This window comes from Sorex fumeus, unplaced genomic scaffold, assembly GCF_029834395.1.
Source record: "Sorex fumeus unplaced genomic scaffold, SorFum_2.1 ptg000061l, whole genome shotgun sequence".
Lineage (NCBI taxonomy): Eukaryota > Metazoa > Chordata > Mammalia > Eulipotyphla > Soricidae > Sorex > Sorex fumeus.
Genome location: NW_026606118.1, coordinates 13,918,155 through 13,941,849, shown reverse-complemented (window position 1 = coordinate 13,941,849; position 23,695 = coordinate 13,918,155).

Genomic DNA, 23,695 nt, shown 5'->3' with positions numbered 1-23,695 from the left:
CCCTTTTTGGTGCATACTCAGTGATGCTTGGGGGACCAAGTAGTGCTGTAAACAGAGCACAGGACATGCTCTCTAAACCTTTAAGCAATATTCTCTATCAAAATAATACTTTTTTTTATAAGATGAAAAACACAGCCACTTCAGAGAGTTGATAATCTCACAAATGCTAAAATCCACACTTGGTTCTTAAATTATTTTTTGATATTTATGTATGCATGTATGTGATAAGAACTTATATTTTATTCTATTTTCATTTTTTTCTAATTAACATACTTTCAAGGGAACAACTAAAAATTTTATACAAATGATTTCTTATAAATTAACTTCCCTACAGTTCAGCCATAATAAAGATCCAGGAAAATAAAGTTTCTTATAGACGACAGAAGGTTCCCATTCCTTCACCCTATTTTAATCTCAGCATTGCTCATATATATGTAAATATATATGTATGTATATCTATCCATATAGATATACATATACATATGTGTCCTGGGCATAACTATCATTGACATAACCATAGAAAGGAATATATACTCCAGTTATGACATACAAATTACACTGTTGAGCGAAAACCTTCACGAGAAGAAGGGCTAATATACAACGAAAGAAATTCTTTAGTTACTAAGACTTACCCAAAGAAGCTTGGACAATTTTATTTTTATTTATAACAGTTTGTTTTTCATTAAGACACTGATTTACAAAGTTATTCATAGTTGAATTTCAGGCATATAAAATGGTCGAATACCAATCCCATCATCATTGTCAACTTCCTCCACCAGTGCATCCCAATATCCCTCCCAACCCCCAGCCTGCCTCCTTGACAGGCACATTTAAAAAATTTGGTTAGTTGTAGTCTGGATCTCATACTTTCAGATACATGAATACATCACACCTCTACACCACTGATGCTTCTAAGGCTCTAGCCACCTGCTCCTGCTACTTCCCATCTGCCTCTATTACTTCCCCATCCTAGGTTTTGTTTCTTCTCTAAGTTTCTCAGTTTTATAGCTTAATTTTCTTAAGAGGTTGACATAGATTTGCTTAGTATCAAGTTTGCTGAGTGACAGGAGCACACAAACTAGAGGATCTCAAGAGCAAACATCATAGCCAATGGTGAAATACTGAGAGCAGGCACAGGACAAGGTTGTCCACTCTCACCACTAGTATTCAATGTAGTACTGGAAGTTCTTGCCATAACAATTAGACAAGGAAGAGTTATTAAAGTCATTCAGATAAGAAAAGAAAGTCAGACTATCACTGCTTGCAGATGACATGATACTAAACTTTGAAAATTCTAAAGACTCTGTAAAAAAGTATCTAGAACTAATAAACTTGTACAATAAAGTGTCAGACTACAAAATTAACATGTAGAAATCCATGGCATATTTATATGCAAGCAAAAAATGGGAGAGAGAAATTTTTAAAAATCCCATTCAAAATTGCACATAAAAAATCAAGTACCGGGGGGGGCGTTCCGGTCCGTCCTTCACGCCCTACCGAGGTCACCAGTTGCCCCCCACAAGCGGCTCTCCAGCACGGCCACAGCCCCAGAAGCACAAGGACTTAATGCAGAACCCAGCAGCTTGGAGCAGAAAAGTGAAAGGACTATGCGTTAATCCAGGCCATCATGTCTGCCCGGAGGGGAAAGGGTGTTGGTCCCTTCCACCCTCCTCCCTCTGGAAAGAAAGGTGGCGGCCACATGGGAGCCTTGTGGACAGCAGGTATGAGCCGGGGGTGTGGGGGCGACTAAAACCTTATGGGAAGGGGGGCATTCCGGTCCGTCCTTCACGCCCTACCGAGGTCACCAGTTGCCCCCCACGAGCGGCTCTCCAGCACGGCCACAGCCCCAGAAGCACAAGGACTTAATGCAGAACCCGGCAGCTTGGAGCAGAAAAGTGAAAGGACTATGCGTTAATCCAGGCCATCATGTCTGTCCGGAGGGGAAAGGGTGTTGCCCCAGTCGCCTTCTCCTCTCTGGAAAGAAAGATGGTGGCCGCATGGGAGCCTTGTGGACAGCAGTTATGAGCCGGGGGAGTGGGGGCGACTAAAATCTCATGGGAAGGGGGGCGTTTCGGTCCGCCCTTCACGCCCTACCGAGGCCACCATTTGCCCCCCACTAGCGGCTCTCCAGCACGGCCACGACTCCAGAGCACAGAAACCAATTTCTTAACTATCTGACTTTCAGTAGAAATACTTCCAGGGTCAATAAGTAAAATAGCAGAAATCCAAAACCAACATTTAATTCTTGAACCCAGCTGTAGAAAGCAAATCACGTCACAATGCTTTTTCAGCATGTCTGATTTGGGGGGGGGGTAAACTCTAAATAATAGTGGTGAATCTTTTATTGAAACAATGAATCTAATCAAAGCAGATAGAGTGTTAACTAGAATTCATCTGCCCCACAGGGACTGGGAGGGGTGGGGGTGGGGTTTTATTGGGGTTCTTCATGGTAAAAAAAAAGTATTGGTAGAGGGAAATGTGTTTGATATTTGCATGACTAAGACCTAAACCTGAAAGCTTTGTAACCTTTCCCACGGTGATTCAATAAATAAAAAAATAAATAAAAAAAAATAAATAAAAAAAATTAAAAAAAAAATCAAGTACCTGGGAAGATTTAGTTTAACAAATGAGATGAAAGGTCTTTTTTTTTTTAAAAATATAAATTACTAGTAAAGAAAGAAGATACAAGGGAATAGAAACACACCCCACATTCATGGATCAGAAAGATCAATTTTGTCAAAATGACAATCATATTCACACCACTATACAGATTCATTGCAGTATCTATAAAAATATTTATAACATTTTTCAAAGTCTTGGACCAAATTTTGTTGACACTTTTATACGAAATATTAAAGCTCCCCAAATAGCCAAAGAAATGCAGAAAAAAGGTGATGGGAAGCTTCTCTTCACCACTTTATACTATAAAGTTGTAATAATTAATACATTGTTGTGCTAGAATAAAGATAGTCTCTCAGAATAATGAAATAAACTTAAGACCCAGAAACAGATCCTCAGGTATATAGACAGCTAATATTTGTCAAAGGAGTCAAAAGTATAAAGTGGAGTAAGAAAAGCCTCTTCAACAAATGATGTTGGGAAACTTGTTTGTCACATGTAGAAACATGAATTGACACCCATTTCTCACATAGTGCATTGAGGTCAATTAAACATGGATTAAAGACCTTATCCTCATACATGAATCCATAAATTATATTAAGAAAAAACATAGGCAGAACTGTTTATGACATTGAATCTAGTGGTATCTTCAACAATATAATTCCAGTGGTCAAACAAACAGAAACAAAGATAAACAAATGGGACTACATTAAATTAAGAAGCTTCTGTACCATAAAAGAAATGATGACCAGAATAAAAAGACATACCAGAGATCAAGAGAAGATATTTTCCTGAAGATATTTTCATCTGACAAAGGGTTAATATCCAAGATATATAAAGCACTTGGAAAACTGAACAGGAAAAGAAAAATCAACCCCATCAAAAATGAGGAAAGATAAACATACACGTCCTGAAAGCAGACAAACAGATGACTAACAGATATATGAAAGAATATTCCCATCACTTGTTAAGGAAATGCAAATCAAAATAACAATGAGCTATCACTTCACACTGGTGAGAATGGCACACATCCAAAAGAATGAAAACAACCAGTGTGGAGTGAATATGGGCAAACTTCATCCACGGTCAGTGGGAATGTTGACTGGTTCAATTCTGTTGGAAAAAAATAGAGACATTTTTTCAGAAAACAAACAGACAAACAAACAAAGAATTGAGCTTCTTGGTATCTACCCCAAGGGTTCAAAAACTCTATTCTGAAAATAGATGCGTGCTACTGTGTTCATTCCACAATAGCTAAAATCTAGAAACATCACATGTATCCTTGAAGAGATGACTGGAAGAAGCTATGGTAAAGGTTAACAATGGAATATGACTCAGTGATAGGAAAGTGTGCAATTTGGATGATTGCACAGCATGGATGATTGCACAACATTGCTACGACATGGATGATCTGGTGAGTAGTAAGTTGAGTGAAGTTAGTTAGAGGAGAGGGTTAGATACAGAATGCTCTGTCTCACATGTGGGGAATAAAGAAATATAGCAAGGCAATAGCAAATGCCCCAAATAACAAGATCTGGGAACTGGTCTACAGTACTAAGTCTACCAGAGAAGGGGAATGGAATGTGGGGAGAGGTTGAAGAGAGTGTGCTGGGACAATGAAGGAGAGATGTTCTGGTGGAGGACTTGGTGCTGGAACATTGTATGCGTGAAACCCAGTCATTAACAATACTGTAAATCACTGTGACTACAAAGAAAAAATATATATATAAAAGAAACCACAGGATTAACTGGTTCATCATCCTAGAGAATCAATTTTAGTCAAAAATTTGTATGAGATAAACTTACTAATGTTTGTATTAAATCAGCTCCAAATTTATTATGTAGTAAAGTGCAAACCTGCACATTTTGGTTTTCATCCAAAATGAGGAACTTCAAAGAAATCTCTCTTGCAGATGGCTGCTCTGGTCTTTTTTTTCTTTTTTTCTTTTAGATAAAGTAAATGCTTGCTCACGTTCTTCTCATATTAGTTACACTTTGGGGGAAAACATTTAGAATTTTTGTTGAACAGTTTCATTTGACATCCAAGGAAACTCAAAGAGAGAACTTATGATTTATAAATGTAATTTGAATTACATTTATAAATAATTACTTTGAATACGTTTTTCTCCCTTCTAATCTATGTCTTGGCCAAGTAGAAAAAGTTAGAGAAAGTCTGATAAAACTATCCAATAAAGACCATGAGAAGGTCTGTGATTTTATTCCCTGCTCTGTAACTTGAGCAGCGTATGTGATGTAAACTCCCCTAGCAATAAATAAATGCACTTAAGAATAAAGAGATCTTGAAAAAGAGGGAAACAAAGAACAAAGAAATCTCAGCAAAGTGGTTAGGGAATCATTCTGATGAGGCCAAAACACTGAATATTACCATTCCAATTTACACTTATGGGTACTAACCCCTCTCCTTCAATCAAATCCATGTGAAATAGGTAAATCCTTAAGGATTAGAGAAAACATCCTCTAGGGAAAAAATTATACTTAAAAAAACCCCAAAGAAATATGAACACTCAATATTCTTGTTTTACATGATTTTAAGGTTTTTAGATTAAACCAGATAATAAAAATAAAGTTTGGAATTCTATTTTTAAAAATGAGGTAAGATTCTACCTATTTTTCAATAAATAGGGAAGGGAAAACTGTCAATAAATAGGCAAACAAGTGGAGTCGGACTCTTTCAACAAATGGAGTTGGGGTTGGACCTTACAGGGAGTAGGATGTTCGCCTTGCATGCACCTGACCTGGGTTTGATCTTTGGCACCACATACAGTCTTCAAACCCTGCCAGAAGTGATTTCTGTGCGCAAGATCAGGAGGGTCTGAGCACAGGTGGGTGAACTCCACCCTCAACCCCCGTTCAAAACAAAACAAAACAAAAAAAACAACCTAGCTCAATATGGAATAAGGACCTACGTATAAGACCTAAGACAATACAAATATTAGAAGAAACATAGATAAAAGTTTGCTATCATAAGATTTACACTGTCGTAGCACTGTCCTCCCGTTGTTCATTGATTTGCTCAAGTGGGCCCAGTAACGTCTCCATTGTGAGACTTGTTGTTACTGTATTTGGCATGTCAAATACATCACGGGTAGCTTGCCAGGTTTTTCTGTGTGGGCGAGATACTCTTGGTAGCTTGCTGCGCTCTCTGAGAGGAGCGGAGGAATCGAACCTGGCTCAGCCAGGTCGGCAACTTGCAAGGCAAATGCCCTACCGCTGTGCTATCTCTCCAACCCATAAGATAAGATTTACAAAGAGTATTATTTTGGACTGAGAATCAGGAACAAAAGAAAACATAAATTGTATTTCATGAACATTTTAAAAATTGTCAGACTAAAAATGCAGGACACAATAAAGAATAAAATAGTTGGAGATCTTGTATATAAAAAGGGATTTATATCCAGGATATATAAACATCTAAAACTAAAATAATATAAAATAAACAATAACCTATTTCAGTAGATTTAGAGAGATACTTCTAAAAAGAAAATATGCAAATAACAAATAAGCACAGAAAAAATTATTCAACATCACTAATCAATGGGGCAAATGCAAAAGAAAAAAATTAATGAGGTTATATTCCACACATTGGAATATCTACTATTAAACAAAAAATATTGGTGATTGTGCACTATTGATGGGAATCGAAAATGGTGTGATTTAAAATAGAACTACCAAAAGTTCCAACAATTCCACTTCTGGGTCTATTCATAAAAAAACCCAATAAGCTGAATCTTGAAGGAAGAAATACTTATATAACATACTGATAGCAGCATTACTCACAAGGGTTAAACCATGGAAACAATAGTTCAGCAATAAATGAATGGGTAAATAAATATAATTATACCATGTACATATGCCACCTTCTGCTTACCCATTTACTCATAGTATACACAATGAAACAGTGCTCAGTCTTTAAAAGTAGGGAAAGTCTTTTGCAATATGCTACAACATAGACAAACTTGGAGGGCAATATATTACGTGAATAAGTTAATCACCAAAAAGGCAAATATTCTATCATTCTATCATAGAGATAGAAACCAGGCAATATATTAGGTGAAATAAGTCAATCACCAAAAAGGCAAGTATTCTATCATTCTATCATAGAGACAGAAACCAGAGAGAGGGGAGAATGAGAATTACTATTTGATAACTACAGAATTTCAGTTTCGTAAGATAAAAAGTTAAGGTTCATGGTGACGACAGTCACAACAATGATGTTAATGCATTTAATACCACCTCGTACCTAATTTTGTTATGTGTATTCTATAACTATTGGGAAAAGCCTTGGATGGGAGAAGGGTTAAGGAGACAGAGCCCAGACTAGTAGCCAGCTCTTGAAGTTACTTTGGTAAGACTCAGAGGTGTGCTCACATGAGCAACTCTAATTTCAAACTGGTATAGTTAACATTGCCTATAGGGCTTGTGGTTGGTAACTCAACAATTTTCCTCTACTGCTAAGCTTTTATCCTCCCACTTTATTAAACACCACAGTTTACAAAGGTGTTCTTGATGATTTGTTACAAATATTCAGTATTTCAACACCAATCCTACCACCACTGTCACCTTTCCTCCACCATTGTCCCTATTTTCCCACCCACCCCTCGAGCCTTGCCCCCACGGCTTGTTACCATTAAATGGCTAATGGAATGATCAAAAAAATTAATTAAGTAAAATAAAATTTGTGAAAATTGTTGTATCTCACATGAAGACCCATCTGAGGGTCTTTACTAAGTTGTTGTTGCAAGTTAAGCCTTCTGTGTTAATGTTTTTGCTACTCGAGATTAGTGGGCTTCTATATTACGTTCCTTTCCAACCTGGTATGCTCCTACCGGGATGTTAGTATTGCAGAGTATGGAGAGGTAGTGTTGCCATGTGTGTGACTGCTCACTCCAGAAAATCCAGAAAACTTAATTGGGCCCTCTGGCCAGAGGCATGGTGGTGGCTACTGGCATGTGAGTGCAGTTGTTGCGGTTTTGGTGGGGTGGGAATTTGCCCCTCCACTTCCCAAGATCCCCCCGGGAGGTCTCAGCAGAGGCAGGTATCTGAGAAATTTGGGGGAGCTAGTTGGTCTCTTTCAAGATTAATTTATGATTATCTGGAATAAGGCCAGTCTATGAGCTTACCTGGTAACGGTGGTGGAATGCAGGTGTGGCTGCTGGGGGTTCTGGAAATACAGGGAGATGGTGGGGGGGGGAGGAGTCATCCATCCAGACTCCAAGAAGGCCCAGAGTTTTCAGCCAAAAAAAATTCCCATGTATCTGAAACTTTTGGCAGGTTAGTATTTCTGTGGAGCTCAGTTGTGAGGTGGTGGAGTTTGGGGGATGTTTGGGGTGTGAATGTGGCTGCTTGGGCTTTGGGAGGGCGGGACATGGCCTGGAAGGTCTCATTTGGAACCAAATATCAGAGAAATTTTTGCAGCTAGTTAGTCTCTTTCAAGATTTATTTATGACTCTCTGAAACAAGGCTAATAGATGAGCTTACATGGCAGCAGAGGTGGGATGTGGGTCTTCACAGCTGGGCTTTGCACTCACCCTTGTCTTCTTCCTAGCTCTAGAAGGACACATGTGTGCAGAGTGGAGAGGGGCCTCTTCAATTATCCTTCATGATGGAAACCAGAATGTGCAGGGGTATAAGCTCTAAGTGCCATGAGATCATCAGTCCCTGTGCTCAGGCCAGCTCTCAAGTCATGAGGTTGAAGATGTACATTTACTCATTTTATAGATACAGGCAGACGTTAATTCTTTTTCCAATCCCTTTAATCTGCCGTCTTCCCGGCATCCTTCTCCGGTGATGGCGATCTGCTGCTTCTCAATGACTGAGTTCCATGTCACGTCCCTCCCTAAGTCCTCCAAATCAGGAACCCCTTGTGTGCTCCTGTGATGTGGCACCTGTGAGTCCTCACTTTTCTCCACACTGCTGTTTATCTGTCACTGAGATGGACTCAAAGTTTGTGAGTGGAGGAGATGGGGTTATAGGACTCTGTGTTCTGGTCCCTCTGGGAAGCCTGACAGGAGGACCGTGGTGCAGTCCATGAATAAACAAGTGAGTGGATGCATGAATGAATCAATAAATTATAGTTTTAAATAGTAGATATCTAAGTGAGAAATTCACACTGGTTTCTGTTTCCTCAGAATGTTTTTTTTTTAAAATATCAAGTGTCTCTCTTGATAGTTATTAACAGCTTTGGCCCCATCCCAGCTGGTAGGGAGCCAAATATCACTAAGATGATAGTTAGAAAAGGGAACTTGTTTAAATCTTTTGGCTCCCACCCAGTCAACCCTTTTGAAGTCATTGGAGAGCTGCATGCTGGAAGGCTCCTTGGTGGAGCAGTATCTTGGGAAGAACACAGTGTTTGAGGGATAGGCTGGTTAAAGGAACACATCTGCCAACAACTGTTCTCAAACCTCCATAATTAATTCATACTAACTAATTCTGTGTGCTCTTCCAAGAGACATGAAAACTCTCAGAGGATAGTTCGATGGCCCCAGAGCTTTCTCTCTCTCTCTCTCTCTCTTTCTCTGTGTATGTGTGTGTGTGTGTGTGCGTGTGAATAATACAACTGGAGACTTTGATAGAAAGACTGACTAATCATGTGTATATTGTACTTGTTCTTCAAGGTTAGCCAGGAAAGTGACTTCTCATCCACTATGGTCTTTTCAGGGAGAAGGCAGCAGTATTCCTCAAAGACCTTAGGTGCTAGTAGAGGACAGGAGAGGGATGCTACAAAGAATCTCATTAGTGTTATTGAGCTGTGGGCTCCTAGTTCAACCAAAACCATTCTGCCTGACCTGAAGGTATTGCTTTGCTGCTGTGCCATGGCTCACCATTGTCAAGACAAGAGGCTGGTGACCAACAGGTAACAGGGATGCAAATTCACCTGGGCCTGTGGGGCTGAAGTCTCAACTCTATGGGTACTGCAGTCATGGGCCAGGGCAGTAAAGAGGGAAATAGTGGAAAACATTGCTTTCTCAAGGAGGCTGATACTGATTTCTTCTCAAGGTTGAAGTTCCTTATTAAACTTGTACTAGACAAGAATTTCAGAGTAGAGACTGTATCCGTTCTGCTATGCGCTGTGTTCCCAGCTCAAAGCACAGCAATGAGTGCATTATGTTTGTTGAATGAATGATAAATCTTGAAAAGATATATGGAGGTGGTGGCAGCGGAAACAAATCTTAATAAATCCTAGAGGATAGCCAGGAGAAGTGAATTGATAATTTTGTAAAACAAATGTACATGTATGCCTCTCTTAGTTAGTACAGAGAACTAATTCTGATGTTTACAAGTACTTTTGATGACCTGATGATATGTTTTTTAGTTTATAATGCATAAAGTATTTATAATTTTTCTTTTCAAGATATTTGAAAACCAGTTTCTTAATGAGAATTAGATTTGGTGAGCAGTTATCCCTGAGCAGATCAGGGTGGAATAACAGGACTTGCCTTTTCTTCGTTCTGTGAGCCTCCACACGTGAGTTGGGAAGAATTAAGATGGAAAGGACTCTCTGAAGGATTGCTTTCCTTTGGTTAGATTGTCTTACAGTGCTACTTCCTTTAATTTCCATGTTGGGGAATTTGGGGAAGGATTACAGGGCATTTACCAATTGAAATTTAGTTAGAAACATTTAATTCATGATTTACTTTAATGCAGCAAATGTTTAGTGAAAATTCATGGCCTTAGATATAAGAGTATGGGCCGATACAGAAATCATAAGATATGTGGGACATGGGTTTTGTCTTCAAATAACTAACTTTTAGAAAACAGATTACTTAAATTGTGCAAAAAATCGAGTGTCAGAAATGCTGCCAGAGAACGTAGACCAGAAGTGGAAATTGGAGAATAAGTGAATGGAACAGGCAGGGAGTCTGTAGAGTGAGAGAAATGACACTAGGAAACATGAGAATATTTGGGAAAGAGCTGGCAAGAGCTGTTTCTTGTTTGTGGGGGTTGGGAGAGGAGAGAACAGAATAGAAGAGCATCCTATTTTGGTCCATGTGAATGGGGGAGGGCACTGATCCCCAGCTCCTGTTTCCTTATGACAGTTAAGTTAATTTCTAGACAAATAGTCGGGACACCTCAGGAGAACTAACTGGGCATCTCATTCCCATTTGTATGTCACTTCTAATAGAAAGCAAGTTCCATTTTTTAAAAAACGACATGCATATGGACTTTTTAATTCACTCATCCATAAGCTGAGTTATAATAATGAATTTAGGTTCAAAGCAAAACTTGAAATTTTTCTTATTAAATATCAATGAACTCAAATCACGCTTGGTTAAGAACCCAATTGACAAAGATCTCAAGGTCCAGTGGGTTGAGAGGAAGGACCCATGCATGTATCTTTCTCATTCCAGGACAAATTAATTCAACTAAAACACACCACCACCTGAAATGCTTCTCTTCCTACCAAATGTTCTTCGCCTGGTCTCGTTTATTTTTATTATGTAAGCTTTGTTTGTCCTGCTCTGGTGCCTTTTATGTCTCTCACTTTCACTTTGTAAGTTGGGTAATTATTAACTTTAGGGTCTGGTTTCCTGGTCTGCTCTACAGGTCAATCAATCAAGATACAAAGTGACAGGTAGAGAAAGAGCTTTATTAGCAACAAGCTTGAGGTTGGAAGACAGGACCTGGGTCTTAGAAAAGCATCTTGCTTGCATGGTGGCAAAAGCAACTCCTGTAAGGAAAGAGTAGGGCAATCTTCTTTCATAGGGAAGCATGCACATGGTGGGTGTCAGAGTGCTCAACAACTTCCCTCAGAAGTTGGTTCTCTGATACATGCACAAAGAGCATTCCTAAATCATTCCTGAACTTTTCTGCCATGTGCTTTTCCCTCCTCATCGACACAATGTGGAAGGGTCCTTGTCCTGGCCAACATGGTGCCTTCAGTAGAGTATTCCTGGCTGGGTCTGGCCTGTTCCTGTTGTTTGCAAATAAATCTCTCTAGCTCTCCCAGGAGCACTGAGACATTTTCTTCCAACAAGCTTCCTGCCATACTTGGTATCTATTGTTTGCAAATGAAAACCATACTGATAATTCCAGGGAAATCAAGATACAAATTGAACCTCTCAGAAACTGTAAAACCATTATCTATCTTTCTATGCCAAAAAGAGTGAGCAGAATCTGTGTGATGGTCAGTTCCTATACAGCTTAAATCTGTATGGGAAATGCATTTACATGTAAGTCAGTAATATTTATTTTTGTTTATTTATTTATTTTATTATTTTTAAAAATTTTTTATTAGTGAAACACCATGGGACTTGGTGTTGTAGACTTACAAATTTTTGTGCTTGGGTTTCAGTTATACAATGATCGAGTACCCATCCCTCCACCAGTGCCCATTCTCCACCACCACTGATCTCAGTATCCCTTCCACCCTCCATCCCCCACATCCAGCCCTGCCTCTGTGGCAGGGCATTCCCTTTTTTTCTCTCTCTCCTTTTGGGTGCTGTGGTTTGTAAAAAAGACATTGAGTGGCAATCATGTTCGATCTATAGTCTACTTTCAGCATACTTCTCCCATCCTGGGAGGATCCTCCCAACACCTTTTATTTGGTGTTCCCTTCTCTATCTGAGCTCCCTTTTCCTCTAGCATGTGTGGCTGGCCTCCAAGCCATGGAGTAAAATTCCTGGTAATAATCTCAGCCATTCTTGGGTGTCAGTCTCCTATTTTGTTACTTTATGTTCCTCAGATGAATGCAGTCTTTCTATGTCTGTCCCTCTCTTTCTGACACATTTCGCTTAGCATGATACTGTCCATGTAGTACCACTTGTATGTAAATTTCATGACTTCATCTTTTCTAACAGCTACGTAGTACTCCATTGTGTATATGTACCAAAGTTTCTTTAACCAGTCATCTGTTCTCGGGCACTCAGGTGTTTTTCCAGATTCTGGCTATTGTAAACAGTGCTGCAATGAACAAACAAGTGCAGATGTCACTTCAACTATACGTTTTTTGCCTCTCTGGGAAATATTCCCAGGAGTGGTATTGCTGGATCAAATGGGAGCTCAATTTCTAATTTTTTGAGAATCGTCTATACTGTTTTCCAAAAGGGCTGAACCATTCGGCATTCCCACCAGCAGTGAAGGAGGGTCCCTTTCTCGCCAGAACCGCACCAGCACTGGTTGCTTTTGTTCTTTTGGATGAGGACCAGTCTCTGTGGTGTGAAATGATTTCTCATTGTTGTTTTGATCTGCATCTCCCTGATGAGTAATGATGGAGTGCATTTTCTCATGTGCCATTTTGTCATTCGGATTTCTTCCTTGAAAAAGTTTCTGTTCATTTCATTGCCCCAGTTTTTGATGGGGTTGAATGTTTTCTTCTTGTGGAGTTCAACCAGTACTTTGTATATCCTTGATATCAACCCCTTGTCGGATGTGTATTGGGCGAATATTCTTTCCCATTCTGTAGACTGTCTTTGTATTTTGGTCACTGTTTCTTTTGAGGTGCAGAAGCTTCTTAGTTTAAGATAGTCCCATTTGTCTATCTCTGTTTTCACTTGCTTGGCCAGTGGTGTGACATCTTTGAAGATACTATTAGTTTCAATGTCATGGAAGGTTTTTCCAACTTTGTCTGCAATGTACCTTATGGATTCCAGTCTGGTGTTGAGGTCTTTAATCCATTTTGATCTTACTTTTGTACATGGTGTTAGGCAGAGATCTGAGTCCATTTTTTTTTGCATGAAGCTGTCCAGTTTTGCCAGCACAATTTGTTAAGGAGGCTTTCCTTGCTCCACTTCACAATTCTTGCTTCCCTATCAAAGATTAGATGATCATATGTTTGGGGGGAGATGTCAGTATATTTAACCCTGTTCCATTGGTCTGCAGCTCTGCCTTTGTCCCAGTACCATGCTGTTTTAATTATTACTGTTTTGTAGTAGAGTTTGATGTTAGGGAAGTTGATTCCTCCCATTTTCTTTTTCCCAAGAATTGCTTTAGCTATTCGTGGGGGCTTATTGTTCCATATGAATTTCAGGAGTGTTTGTTCCATTTCTTTGAAGAATGTCTTGGATATTGTTATAGGGATCGCATTGAATTTGTACAATGCTTTGGGAAGTATTGCCATTTTGACAATGTTAATTCTCCTGATCCATGAGTAGGGGATATCTTTCCATTTTCTCGTGTTCTCTTTTATTTTCTGAAGTAGCATTTTGTAGTTTTCTTTGTACAGGTCCTTTACTTCCTTAGTTAAGCTAATTCCTAGGTAGTTGATTTTCTGGGGCACAATCGTGAACGAGATTTTTTTTTCATGTCACTTTCTTCTCTCTCACTATTTGCATATAGGAAAGCCATGGAGTTTTGGGTATTGATTTTATAGCCTGAAACTTTGCTATACAAGTCTATTTTTCTAGGAGTTTCCTGGTTGAGGTTTTAGGGTTCTCAAGTCAGTAATATTTAGATCAGTTGTGATCAACATATGCTTTAATGGACTAGCAAGAGGCTATGAGAGGAAGCTCAAAGATCTGGAATACATGCTTTGCATGTGGAAGGCCTGAATTCAGACCTTTGAGCACAGCAATGGAAGAATCTAGAGAGTATTACCAGGAAGAAAAAAAAACATATTTTGATTGGTACATTTTTATCAAAGAATTAGTTAAGATTTGTATTGCTGACATTTCCAGAGGAGGAGAGTATCAGAACATTGAATGGTTTCAGAGGCTTGCATAGATGGGCCACAGAAGTGATGTGGGGCTGGAGTTAAGAATGAACTGAGAAAAACAGTAGAGATAGTGCAGTGCATAGTACATTTGCCTTGCACGCGATCCAGGTTCGATCCCCGTATCCCCCATGATCTCCCAAGCAGCACCAGGACTAATTCCTGAGTGCAAAGCCAGGAGTAACCTCTGAGCATCCCTGGATATGACCCAAAAAGAAAATAAAAAAGAACTGAGAACCAGACAGATTTTATCTCAGTCCTGGTTTTTGCACCTTTGTGAACTTGGAGGAATTGTTGCTCCTCTTTGATTCTCAGTTTCCTTTTCTTTAGGAAGGGGATCTCTGTCGATGGTCAAGAATTGGGATGCTGTCTCATTTGCCATGGCATCGAAAATCAGATGGGCTGGACACGTAATGAGATTTAGAGACGACTGCTGGACTAGAGCCATTACTGGCCGGATTCCACGGGATGTCAAAAGATCGTGTGGCTACCCACCTATGAGATGATCAAACTTCTTCGTCAAGACCCTGAACAATTGGTTTGAGGCTCTTCGTGTTCCTAGAATGAGCAGCTGCCATTGGGCTACACTAGCATGCGACAGGGACAAATGGAGATGTTACTGGTGCCCACTCGAGCAAATTGATGAGTAATGGGATGTCAAGTGACCAAGTAACAAAGTAGGAAGGGGACAATAATACCTAGCTGGTAGGATTCAAAACAGCATACACAGAGCACCTAGAACATTTACGGCATAAAGTAAATCCTTAGTACGTGGGAGTTATTTATTTTTTATTTGAACATATTGCCTGGTTTAGTTATCTTAGGAATGGGAGTAGGTATTTTTCTTTTTTTTCTTTATTTATTTTTTAATTTTTAATTTTATAAGTTGGGCTGGAGCTATAGCAAAGCGGGTAGAGCGTTTGTCTTGCATGCAGCCAACATGGCTGATCGGCGTTTGATTCCTCCACCCCTCTTGGAGAGTCCGGCAAGCTACCGAGAGTATCTTGCCCATATGGCAAAGCCTGGCATGCTACCCGTAATGTATCTGATATGCCAAACACAGTAACAAGTCTCACAATGTTACTGGACCCACTCGAGCAAATCGATGAACATCGAGAGGACCGAGACCGTGAATTTTATAAGTTAGTTCATAATATTTGGTTACATTTAATATTCAAGCACCCATTCCACCACCATTACACCTTCCCACCACCAAATTCTAGATGTTTCCATCCCAAGTCTTAATCCCTGTCCCAAAACACAACTGAAATAATATATTTCATATTGTCTGTTATGAAGAACTGATGAACATGCTTACAAAAATGTGTTCATATAGGAAACAGTATGAAGATTGTTCTATTTTGGCAGGAACCATTAAGACATTCTATAGTATATCACTAACATGTTGTTAAAGTTTGGGTGATGTGAGCTTTGGTATATATATCTGAAAAAATATGTATATATGCATATATGTACTTCCCTCTATGATTTATTGCCTACTATAAAAAAATCTATAAAAATCCAGATCCCGGAACCGCGCGGCCGCATTTGCGGCCTCGCGACATCTTATCAGAACTTTTTTTTTATGACATCTTATTGTCTCATTACTACTTTGGACAAACTTGCAGGCTATCGAATGTAGCCTGCCCACAGGGCAGAGTCTGGCAAACTCCCCGTGGCGTACCAAATATGCCAAATACCAGTAACAATGATGGGTCTCATTCTCCTAAATAGCCTTGAATATAATCTCAGGGCTAGGATGAAAGAGATGTTACTGGGGCCTGCTCGAGGCAATCGACGAATAACAGGATGATGAAATGAAAAATGAAAATATGACCACCATAAAATGTGGTGTGGCAATTATGGAGAATAGATAGGAAGTGTCTTATGATGTGTTGCGCGGCTGCTTCTGTGGCCACGTGGCCTGGGAATATGTTTACTCTTATGTGAGGCTTGGCCCGAGCATGTGGGAAGCGGCCTGGAGCGTGGCAGCTGTTGGGTTGTGGAGCTTTTTGGCTGAAGGAGCTGGGTCCCCGGGGGGCAGGGACGGCTCTCACCCACTCCTCTCTGCGGTGTCCCAGGTGAAACAGCCTGACATGGAGTCCAGTGGCATGGTTATGGGGGCCTCATGTTATGCTCCCTTCCTGGTGAAGCAGCTGTGGGATCTGGCGTGGCCAATGACTATTATTTTTTCTTCTTTGAGTAAATTCAGGAATCCTACTTACTAGCATATTCTCTTATCTCCTTCTATAAAGAAGAAGTGAAAGTGGATGAGGAACAAGGGAGATAAGGAAGAAATGAATAATTTTTTTTACAAAGGTTCTTTTGCCTCTAAAACAGCCTTTAGATTCTTTGTTTTAGGTGTGCTACTGAACTTTCAGTCAGCAGTTAACTCTACCTGTTCACTTATTTAAAAACATACTCTATTTGGGGGGGCATACCCAGTGGTGCTTATGGGTTGCTCCTGACTCAGTGTTTGAGGTCGAACCCAGATATCTTGCCTGAAAAGCATGTCATCTGTTCCTTTGAGCCATCTGTCTAGCTTCCATTAAAATTTTTCCTTGGACTGTAAAACCCAAGACAATTTAGATTTCAGAGGCTGTAGTAAACCCGGAAATTCAGCATTTCATGATACAATCCTCTAGTTTCAGGTGTGTGATGGGTCCTGATAAGGCCCACAGCTCTGAGTCCTTGTTGAGCCCCCGACCTGGAGACTCTGTTCATCTGGTGTAGCAGAAAAGCCCAGGCAGAGAAGCCCTCTTCATCAGTGAACTAATAATGGCAAAATAATCCACTTAAAAAGAAGTCCAACAGTACATATCATTCAAGAAGACTCAGTCTATTATGCCAGTAACCTATGTGGAAATTATTTATCAACATGCTTAGCTATTACAGGTACTACTGACAGCATTCTCCCTTTCTTACGGAAATGCCTGGGTCTGTAAAAAATTTTCATCCGAATCAGCTTATTAAATTCTCACCTTGATGTTAAGAGCTGTGTGTTTCTTTCTATCATTGCTTTACAGAGTTGGAAATCTGGAACTTGGAGAGGGGTTTCCCAGGCTTACACTGTCTGGAGAGTGGAGCAGTGGCCCAGTCCCCAATCCTTGGACAGCGTTTTGCTTTTCTTCATTCTCCATTTAGGGATCATCTTTCATGCGCCTGCAGCGGGCTGGGCATCAGGGATCCAGCTCTTGGCCATGGTCCCTGCTTGCAAGGAACTTGCACTGTTGAGGAAGAAAAACCTTTCTTTCTGCTATCCTGTCTGAGAAAGCAATGTTTTTTTAGGGGGCTAATTAATGATTAATTCATTCATACCCCAAGGTCAGAGGATGAATGCTTATATTCAGGTTTCCAATTTATGGAAAATTTTTTTGGGACACCAACCAGTTTGGAACCTCCATTTCAACCTGCCCCCACACTTTCTGTTAAACTGTCAAAACTGATGTGGAGCTTGGAAATATTTTTCACAAGGCCCCAAATAGGGGCATTTCAAGGGTCTGCAAAGATCTGAGTCTCTTCAGTTTGGGAAACAGAGAAGGAGGTGTCCCAGAATTGATGGGCCCCCAACAGTTGTATTTGGAGTGCTGTTCTAATTTTTTACAATCTTGGTTTTGTTTTAGCTTGCTGTGGTTATTTCAAAAGACATGCTGGATTTATCACTTGCCCTGGTAAGAGAGAGATCACTCAACCAAGGCTTGTTAGCATGTAGGTTATATAGAGACTTTGAAGTCTGGTTTAACTCCAAGTCTTTCAATAGAGTGCTCCATTAGAACTGTTTTATTGCTTGAAAACTTGAGAGTTATATTCTGGAGAGGAGAGGCCTAGAAGTCCCCTTAAGGTCTGGGATTATTTCCCAACTCATCCTCGGACCACATGGCAGCATAGTTAGACTATGGGAGTCCAGCTCTTGACTGTGAATGGGTGAACTGTGCAACTATGCTATGAATATGGACGATCACTGAGTTTTCTACATTCACAGCTACTTCCTAATTTGTCCTGGAACAAATCCTGGTCTTCTGCCACCTTTCCAAGGAGCTTAATATATATGACGTCATGGTAGCCACAATAACCATCAAAATATTAATAGCCAGCATTGATTTGAGCATTATACACCTGACAGAATACTCTAATAACACTATCACAGCCACTGTTTATTCATTTCAGGTAACTAGGTTACGCTCTGCATGGATTCCTCTCAGATGAGTCCTATAACAGGCTCTCAGAGAGGTGGGCCCTTATTATTCTTTTGCAGAGGCAGGTGTCCAAAGTGGTGTTCAGAGGATCCAGGGCCAGTCCCAGTAATTCTTGGCCAACTGGATTAGATGGGTCACTTTTTGGACCAAAGGACACTGAAGTGCAGATTGGGTCTCTCAGTACCAGGTATCATCCAGAACATCTGGACAGTACTGGAGGGCACCAGGACTATAGAGATGCTCAGAGAACACTGTGGCTCTAAGGGGTCTGACTGGGATGCGCACATGAGAAGCATGTGCCATAACAACTATCTCCTTGGCCCCATCCTATGTTATTGTTGCTTTAAAGTTAGCACTGTAGCCCTGTCCTCCTGTTGCTCATCAATTTGCTTGAGCAGGCACCAGCAATGTCTCCATTGTGAGACTTGTTGTTATTGTTTTTGGCATATCGAATACATCACAGTTATCTTGCTAGGCTTTGTAATGCGGGTGGAATACTCTCAATAACTTGCCGGGCTCTCTGAGAGAAGCAGAGGAATCGAACCTGGGTCAGCCGCATGCAAGGCAAAGGTCCTATCTACCCACTAAGCTATAACTCCGGCCCATACTTGAAAGTTGGAGTAGCAAAATTTATCAATGGTGGGGCTGGAGTAATAGCACAGCGGGTAGGGCATTTGCCTTGCATGTGGCAAACCCGGGTTCAATTCCTAGCATCCCATATGGTCCCCTGAGCACTGCCAGGAGTAATTCCTGAGTGCATGAGCCAGGAGTAACTCCAGCTCATCGCCGGGTGTGACCCCTAACCCCCCCAAAATTTATCAATGGTGAATAATAGGTAGCAAGTGTTAATGCTTGAGCTAGTACTGGAGTCAAGGCTATTTGAGCCCAAAGCTCATTATCTCTTACCTATAACCTTAGAATATCTCACTTTTAAAAAAAGATTTATTGTTCCTATAACTAATCTTTCGCCCACTCAAGTGAATTGATGAGTAACGGGATGTCAAGTGATCGAGTCAAGTGATAACTAATCTTTAGTGTTCAAATACTTGCTCACAGAAAGGAAGACTTACTTGCAGTATAGAGCGTCTCCCCACTCAATCCATGCATAGTTTTTGGGAGAGGGGACACCCACCTAGCCATGATCAGGTGTTACTCCTGGCTCTGCACTCAGGAATTACTCCTGGTGGTGCTTGGGGGACTGTATAGGATGCTCGAGACTGAACCCAAGTGAACTGCATGCAAGGCAACATCTTGGACCTGCTGTACAATCTCTCCAGCCCCTCAGTCCATAGTTGACTGCTGCTCGCTTTCAAGATAACTCAGTACTTCAGACGGGCCTCTTTTCTCCATACAAACTGGTAGCTTTTAATCCACAAGTAAAGGTTTCAGTGGATTCTTCCATTTTCAGGGGTGGAGGCTGCCCCACTTTTGTGCTGTTCTGCCTGGCTTTCTGATTTCCCTGGGAAGCCTTCCAGGTATAAATGGTTTCCTGAGTAACTACAGCTTCCCCACTGGTCACCCTGCAGGAGAATTGATGGCTTTGTGGCTCTTGGTTTCATAAAGGTGTTGCTGTTGGGACATTCCCAACAATTCTGACGCATATTCTGACAATTACTGATGAAGAAGACACTTCCTTGGGTTAGAGGGAATGAATATTCACATAAATAAGAGAAAACTGTCAAGTTAGAGTGTGACTGCTGGGAGTGGGAGGATTTTGAGCAGCAGATTCATTTATTTCCTGGCTCATGGACAGACACAGCTCATTGTTCCAGACAGAGGAGGTGCTGCCAGTTTGAAAAGCTTACTAGAGAAAAAAAGAGTGTGTGCTCCCTGTAATCAGGGTACAACACATAGGTAATTACATGTAGCGGTTAATTGAATTTCCCCACCTAGCAATCTTAAATTCATTTCTACTTATTTTTCTTGGAAATAAATAGACAAAAGGTGCCCATTTGGTGAGAATGTCATACTTGTTCTGCTTTCTTGTCCTGGAGACAGGGAGGAATATCAGCGAGGGACATTTATAGAAGGGTTGAGGTGCGGGAGAAGTGAGCCCTAAGATGAGGTTTAGAAACAATGGGCCACAGGGTGGGTGAGTTTCCCTGCCCACCCCAAGGACCTAGCCCAGGCTGCCGAAAACCTCCAGAACCCAACCGCCACCATGCTCACAGCTGCTCTCCACATGCTCAGGCTGAGCGTCACCCACAAGTGAATCCGAAGAAAAACCCAGGTATGCAGGGTTTGTGACTGAAAACTCTGGGTTCAAGGGAACTGGGAACAGTCACCCTTCACCTCCCTCATCTCCCCTTGTTTCCCTTGACTCACAGTCATGCCCATAAACTGCCTCTGTCTAGAGCCAGATAATCTCATCAGTGGCCAACTTCCAGAGATCCATTATAAATCCCTCAGAAGAGAGCATACAACTATCCCATAGTCATGCTGCCAGACCCGTGTCAGGCTGTTTCATTTGGGGCAACCTGGAGGGGGCAGGTGAGTTCTCCTGTCTGCCCCAATAACCCAGTTCTGGCAGCTGAAAACCTCCAGACATGTCATACCTACACCACTAATATTCCAAGAGTAGTGCACCACATTTGATGGGGGTTAAAGTAGAAGACACCAATCTTAAGGGAAATATATTTTTAGACATATATGTATATTAGAGCATCTTAAACAACATGTTAGTAATCTCTTAGAGAAGGGCTTAATGACTCCTGGGTGAAATACAACAATCTTCACACACTCTCCTCTAAGGAAACTTTTGGGAACAATTTCGGAAGCTTTTCATAACAAACAATACAAAATAAATTGTTTTTGGTCTGCTTGGAGGCAGGGGTTGGGGTTCGGGACTGAAACTCTAGAAATATGTTGGTAGGAAGGTGTAATGGTGGTGGGATTGGTGTTCGAATATTGAATGCAATCAAATATTGTGAACTACTTCATAAAAATTAAAAATTAAAAAAAATAAACAATGGGCCAATCAGAATCCATGCCCATAGAACTTCTGGAATCTCTGTATGTGTTCTGTTCATCTAGTTAGAACTAGTTTCCCCAATATGAAACCACTTAGAGAGAAAACTTGCCATACTGGCTTCCTGGGCAGTAAGAATGTTGGAGGATCTGTGACAGAATATTCAACTCTGTTCCACTGGTCTGCAGGTCTGTTTCTAGCCCAGTACCATGCTGTCTTAATTACTGCTGCTTTGTAGTACAGTTTGAAGTTAGTTGAGGAGGGTGGTGCCACCCATCTTCTTTTTCCCAAGGATTATTTTAGCTATTCGTAGAGGTTTATTGTTCCATATAAATTTCAGGAGTGTTTTGTCTATTTCTTTGAAAAATGTCATGGGTATCATGATAGGGACCACATTAGACACGGAGAGTATCATGCTAAGTGAAATGAGTAGAAAGAGAGGGACAGACATAGAAGGACTGCACTCATTTGTGGAGTATAAAACAACATGACACCTAAGGATAGTAGATACACGGGACAGATAGGTTGCTCCATAGCTGGAAGCCTGCCTCATGAGCACAGGAGAGAAGGCAGCTGGAATAGAGAAGGGATCACTAAGAAAATGATGGCTTGAGGAAACGGTCGGGATGGGAGATGTGTGCAGAAAGTAGTCTCAGTGTCTGTATTGTAAACCATAATGCCCAAAAGGAGAGAGAGAGTACGGGGAATCATGTCTGCCATGGAGGCAGAGGGAGAGTGGGAAAGAGGGGGTATACAGGGGATATTGGTGGTGGATAATGTGCACTACTCGGATTGGGGCCGAGCATCCTCCACCCAGATCCTCCAAATTCCAGTAGGCGGGGGTCACACCCACCAACTGGCCCCCTGGCGCCGTGTAATCCCATCAGGGGCCAAGACTCAGAGACTATAAAAACCAGCTCCCGAAAACACACGGCCGTATTTGGGGCCGCACGACATCTTATTATGACATTTTATTATCTCATTCCTACTTTGGACAAACTGGCAGGCTACCGAATGTAGCCTGCCCACACGGCAGAGTCTGGCAAACTCCCCGTGGCGTACCCAATATGCCAAATACCAGTAACAATGATGGGTCTCATTCTCCTAAAGAGCCTTGAATATAATCTCAGGGCTAGGATGAAGGAGACGTTACTGGGGCCTGCTCGAGGCAATCGACGAATAACAGGATGATTTGTGATTTTTGTGAATGTGCACTGGTGGAGAGATGGGTGTTTGATCATTGTGTGATTGTAACCCAAACATGAAAGCTTGTAACTATCTCATGGTGATTCAATAAAGTTAAAAAAAAAAAAGAATGTTGGAGGAGGGAACAGAGTGATGGGGAATAGGCTTAGAAATCCTGAGGGGTGGGGGTATTGCCAGCAGGTCAATCTGTACCTGTAAGGCTAGTGCATTAACAGCCTGATGGTGCCTTCAGAAGAGATACCCCAAAATTGCTGTTGTGCCTTTGGTCAGACCCCAAAAACTTGGGGCAAAGTTTACCAAGAAAGTAAATGGCCAAAAGTTAGGTATGTGGGAGACACATCCACAAACCACCTCCAGCTCAGCTATATAATTGGAGGCATGGCCTCTCTGGTTCCTGATTGAACTGCTTAATGTCCATGATCCCAGAGACTCAGAAATAAATCTCAAAACCTAACGACTTTTGGCAGAAATACGTCCAGTCCCTGCAGTAGGTTACCGGCACTGGGCCACCCCAGGTGGAAATAGGTTTCGTGCCTTGCCCTGTTCCCCCTGGTGGCCTGTTGGCGGCCATCCTCCAGAGGCCACTAGACAGTCAGGTTTGGGCCCACAATGAGAGACATGTTGGGCCTCAGGGGATGGGGGTGGAGCCGGCCCTTTCCTCCCCATCCCTATGAGACTCTGAGTTACCGCCTATGAATGGCTCCTCTGGCTCCTGATCAAGCTGCTTAACAGCCATGATCCAAGAGACTCAGAAACAAATCTTGGAACCCATTGGCTTTTGGCAGAAATGCATCCGTACCGCGCAGTAGATTACTGTCTCCGGGCCACCCAGGGGGGAAAGGGTGCTGTCCCTCCACCTGCTCCCCCTTGGCGGCTTGGTGGCCACCACCTGCCAGAGGTCATTCGAAAGTCAGGTTTGGTCCCCCAGTGACAAGACACGTGTAGCCTCATAGGATGGGGGTGGAGCCGGCCCTTTCCTCCCCATGCCAACAAGACCCTGAGTCGCCACCCACAAATGGCCTTTCTGGCTCTTGATCA